This window comes from Myotis daubentonii, chromosome X (genome assembly GCF_963259705.1).
Source record: "Myotis daubentonii chromosome X, mMyoDau2.1, whole genome shotgun sequence".
NCBI lineage: Eukaryota > Metazoa > Chordata > Mammalia > Chiroptera > Vespertilionidae > Myotis > Myotis daubentonii.
Window position 1 is genome coordinate 74211513 of NC_081861.1, and position 5169 is coordinate 74216681.

At 42.1% G+C, this 5169-nt stretch overlaps 1 pseudogene; it reads left to right on the forward strand.

Annotated features, from left to right (window-relative positions):
* The first annotated feature begins 3325 nt into the window (after nucleotides 1-3325).
* On the forward strand, nucleotides 3326-3922 carry LOC132224022 (thioredoxin-like protein 4B; annotated as a pseudogene).
* The last annotated feature ends 1247 nt before the right edge of the window (nucleotides 3923-5169 follow it).

A 5169-nucleotide genomic window follows, 5' to 3' on the forward strand; every position in this document is an offset into this window, starting at 1 on the left:
GATAATGAGCTCAGCTTCTGATAATAGTGAACTGTTAAGTTAGCATGTGCAGTAAAGAAAGTTGTTCTTTGGGAAAGGTGGGGGCGGGTAAGAAGGCGCTGAGGTCAGAGCAATTTTCAGAGCATTAAAGTGAAAATGTTGGCCTTGGGATCTAAAGGCTCAGTGAGTGGGTCCTTTTGCCATGTCATGTCATAGAGGAGCTTTGAAAGAAGACTAAAGTTGTGAACCCAGATGTGAGAGTACCCAGTGAGCCTGAGAAAGGAGAAAATTTCTTGTTCAGAGGAGGGGACAGTCATGGAGGAGATAAAGAGATAAAGCATTTATAGTCCAAGGAATGACTCAGCCTTTTGGGGTGAGTGAATGAAACTGAGGTAGGTGACTGTGGCTTGGGACAACTGGGTTGCATGGTAGCCCTGGCCGGGCACCGAGGTAGAATGAGAAAAGAGTGAATGGGGGTATTTAATAAGATGCAGTGTAAAGGTGAGGTGGCTAATGGCTGTGAGACTAATCCATCAACCCCCATAATAGAGACTGAGGAGGTGATAAGGATCCCAGCAAATTCAGAGAGGGCAGAATAAGTGGCCCCAATGTCACTTAAAAAGGAGATCGGCTTACCTGCCACCACAGTCCTTACCCAAGGCTCTGTCCTGGTGATGTAAGTCTGTGGGGCCCTGTCAGGGCCTGGGCAGCTTTTTCAGTGGCCAGTCCCAGGAGGTCTGGGAGCTCCAATCTGGATCCAGAGGGTGTCCTTGCTGGACTGGCTGAGGTCCGACCCGAAGGGGCCAGACTATAGTCTGATTTCCAGTGGCCTTCCCTTCTGCACCTTGGGCAGAGCTCAGGCTGGAATCTCAGGTTTGAGCAGGACTTGGCTCAGTGCCCTTCCTTGGTACATTTGAAGTATGGGCCCAGAGGAGGCTTAGCCCCTGACTTGCCTTTGGTAGGAGGACCAGCACTTCGTTTGAGTTTCATGAAAATGGTGGCTAGGAGCTGAAAGGCCTTTGTCTGGGCTTCCGCCTTGGCCTGATCTCACCTTTGTTTTTGGATTTGGGTCCTCATCCCTATTATTAAAGACCTTAAAGGCCAGGTTAATGAGGTCTTTTTGAGGGGTTTGTAAACTTGTGTCTGAAGTTTGCAGCATATGTCAGAGGCTGGTTAGGATATAAAATGTGTTCAGAACCATTTGCAACAGCATGGATGGAGCTGGAGAGCATTATGCTAAGTGAAATAAGTCAGTCAGAGAAAGATAAATATCACATGCTCCCACTCATTTGTGGATTATAATGAACAACGTAAATCGATGAACAAAAACAGATGTAGAGACAGAGGAGCATCGATCAGATGCTAAAAACTCAGAGGGAAGGCAGGGGAGGGTGGGGGTGAGGGGGAAAGATCAACCAAAGGACTTGTATACATGCATATAAGCGTAAGTAAGTGATGAATATGGACAACAGGGGGTGAGGGTGAGGGCAGGATTGGGGGGATGAGGGGACATTGGGGGGTAAGGACACATTTGTAATATCTATTCAATAAAGGAAAAAAAAAACTAAAAAAAAAAAAAGAAGAAGAAGGTTTTCCTCTGGGGAGGTGGAGTCTAAGGTAGTAAATTTCTGTAAGGCCTCCATAAGACAGGAGAAAAAGAGAGCAGGGTTTTTGTCAGGGCCCTGAGTGATTTGATTAAGTTTGTCATAATTGACCATTCAGTTCCTGCTGCCTCCCTCAGGGGTGGAATGGGCAGGGGAATAGAAAAGGCTGTTGAGGAAGGCAGTCTTTGGGTGGCATGAGAATTAATGTTAGATGGGAAAAGGCTGTTTTGGAGCTCACATTCTCAGGATTTGGGCTTTTAGGGGCTGGGGAAGAAGGTGGTTGCTGGTTCAGAGGATCTGGGTTTTGGGAATCTACTGCAGATAAGGGAGGGGATATGTAAGGGGGTGGAGGTCAGTGGTCTGCTGGGTCAAGAGTAGATTCAGAATCACAATTGTTAGGGGTATGATGTTTTGTGTGAAGGAGAAAGATCTGATGGGTAGAGCAGGACTGAGAGAGACAATTGGGACTAAAGCATGAAAAAAGGCCTGGATGTAGGGAATCTCTGACCATTTTCCATTGCAGTGACAGCAATTATCGAAATTGCTCAGTGTGTTAAAATTGAAAGTGCTATTTTCAGGCCACTGAGACTTATTATCTAGTTTATGTTGTGACCAAACAGTGTTACAAAATAAGGTGAGGTGATTGGGCACGATCTCCCCTGAGAGTGTGCAGAGGGAGTGTGGCATGGCACACGAGGGAGGAAGGGTGAGTGACAGACCACAAATCCAAAGGTGACTGTTTAGGGCAGGCGTCCCTGTTGCTAAACAAATCACCATGAGAAATGAGAGGTAACTCTCTGGACTGGGTGTTCCCAATCAGGAAGGACCCATAGCCAAATGGCTGAGGAGTCTTCTGGCCTAGCGCTAGGACTTCTGAGATGAGAGACTTCTGAGAAGTCAGTGAGAGAGAGTGGGCAGAAGACCTGAGAGAAGGGAAATTGTGGAACTTCACTCACCTAGAGAAGATTGGCCGGTGTAAAATGGAGGGTCATCAGTGGAGAAGGAGAGATTCCTGGTCTAGCATCCTCCTTGGCTGACTGGCAGGGGGTGGGAGGGAAGGCCATAAGGGAGGGAAGCCTGATCAAAGCTGGTAATTGAGTCACCTGAGTAGGATTTGAAGGTAAGCCTAGGACCAGCTGCCATTGCCTACTGCTCTCCGAGTAGCAAACTCGGGGTGACCAAAGCCAGGGCGATGGCTCCCATCCCAGTGGAACCCTCCCAGGTTTTTGGCACCAAATGTTAGGTCGCAGAAGGAGGAATGCAGGAGGCTAGAATGGTGAGGGATTATGAATTTATTCGATCATCCACACATCAGGTGGCTGAGCCTGAATGGCTCCAGCACCCAATGACATGAAGGGAGTCAGCGGCTTTTAAAGCATGTTTGGTGGGCTTTTTTTCAGGGTGGAGACTTCTTTATGCCTACCTGCATACCCGGAGGGGAGATAATGGAATGTGGTTACCGAAAGTGAAATGTGGCCAAAGGGAAAAGCCAGTTCCCGGGGAAGGAGTAGCAATTCAATTGCTTGATCAAACTTAACAGGTTTAGGGCTCATCCAGTTAACTCTGGATGATCTAATCTTGAGATCTTTAATTCTACCTGAAAAGATCATTTTTACAATTAAGGCCACTGTTAGAACTCTTAGAATTAATTTAAAAAATTCAGCAGAGGGGTCCCTGAGTGCTTCTGGCAGAAGAAAGGAGCTGCTGGTGTCCCCACCAGGGAAAAGAGGCCAGGTCGCTGACAGTCCTGAAATTAGAGGGAGGAAATTTGTACAAATAAGGACTGACAGTGATGGATTAATTGGATTATTTCAAGATGAGCTTTCTATTACCCAAGCTGACTAGCAAAAAAGAAGTCAACCAGGCAATAAAGCACACTGCAGAGGAGGTGTTGGTTCTCAGGTTTGGGATAGACGAGGATACTGTCTGTCTGCACCTAGATGATATTCTTTTTAAGACCTCTTCTGACTTGAGTTAAAATGGCTGCTATAAATCTGGTGGATGTGGACCAAACTCCAGTTTATACACACTATTTTGACATTAGTTATATTCCATCTACTGTGTTTTTCTTCAATGGGCAGCATATGAAAGTGGATTATAGGTCTCCAGATCACTCTAAATTTGTGGGAAGTTTCAAAACCAAACAAGACTTCATAGATTTGATTGAAGTAATTTATCAAGGAGCAATGAGAAGAAAACTTATTGTCCAAAGTCCAATTGATCCCAATTATATTCCCAAATATGACCTTCTCTATCAAGACATTTAGCACATTAACTACTGTCAAAGTTGAAGAGAAAGGCCCATCTGGAAACGGTATCTAAAGGCAGCTGTGCTGTTTTCTGGAGTCCTTCGGAAAGGTGCTCAGCGTTCCAATGGAGAGAGGTTTGACTTGTATAGAAAATACCAGCCTGAGTAGAAGACCACATAGGGACTAATGACCTGGGAAGCCTAAGTGTTCATTCCCCGCTAATCTTAGAGCAGTCAAGTCAACTGTGATCAATTTCCCTGCATGATTTGTTTGACTTTTCTTTATATTGTGCTTTTCTTTAACTCTTAACATAATACAGAATTTTCCTAAAAAAAAAAAAATCAGCAGAGATTCCAGATACAAAATCAGCATGCACAAATACAAATCACTTGAATTAATATATAATAATAATAAACATGTAAAATAAAGTTAAGAAAGTAATTTCATTACTAATAGCATAAAATAATAAACTATGTTGGAATAAACTTTATCAAGGAGGTGAAATATTTGTACACTAAAAAAAATAAAAACTATAAAACATTGCTGAAATTAAAGAAAACATGCATAAATGGAAAGACATCTGATGTTTATGGATTGAAAACTTAATACTGGTAAGATGTCAATAAAGATTCAACACAAGCCTGTCAACATCTCAATGACATTTTTTGCATAAATAGGAAAATCTATCCTAAAATTTATATGGCATCTTAAAGGACCCCAAGTAACCCCCCCCCCAAAAAAAAGAAAGAAAAAAGATCTTGAAAAAGAACAATTTTTCAGGACTCACCGATCATTTCAAAGCTTACTACAAAGTTGCAGTAATCAAAATAGAGGGCTCAGAAAAAAATTCCCATTTATGGTCAAATGATTTTCAACAAGGGTGCCAAGACTTCAATGGGATATGAAAAATCTTTTTAACAAATGGTGCTGGGAAAACTTGATATGTAAGTGCAAAAGAAGTTGAATTTTTATCATATGTTATATCATGTATTAAAATTAACTGAATTCTTACCATATGTTATATCATGCATCAAGGACCTAAAAACAAGAGCTAAAATTATAAAAATTTTAGGAAAAACCTGGGTAAACACTTCATATAATTGAGTTTGGGAATTATTTTTGGAATATGACACCAAAATCACAGTTTGGGAATGATTTCTAGAATATGACACCAAAACAAAAGAAAAATAAATAAATTGGACTTCATAAAATTAAACAAAACTTTTGTGCACTAAAAAAATCCTATTATCCCAAGGCCACACATGGAATGGAAGAAATATTTTTAAATCATATATCTTATAAGTGATTAATATCCAGAAAATGTAAAGAGCTTCTAC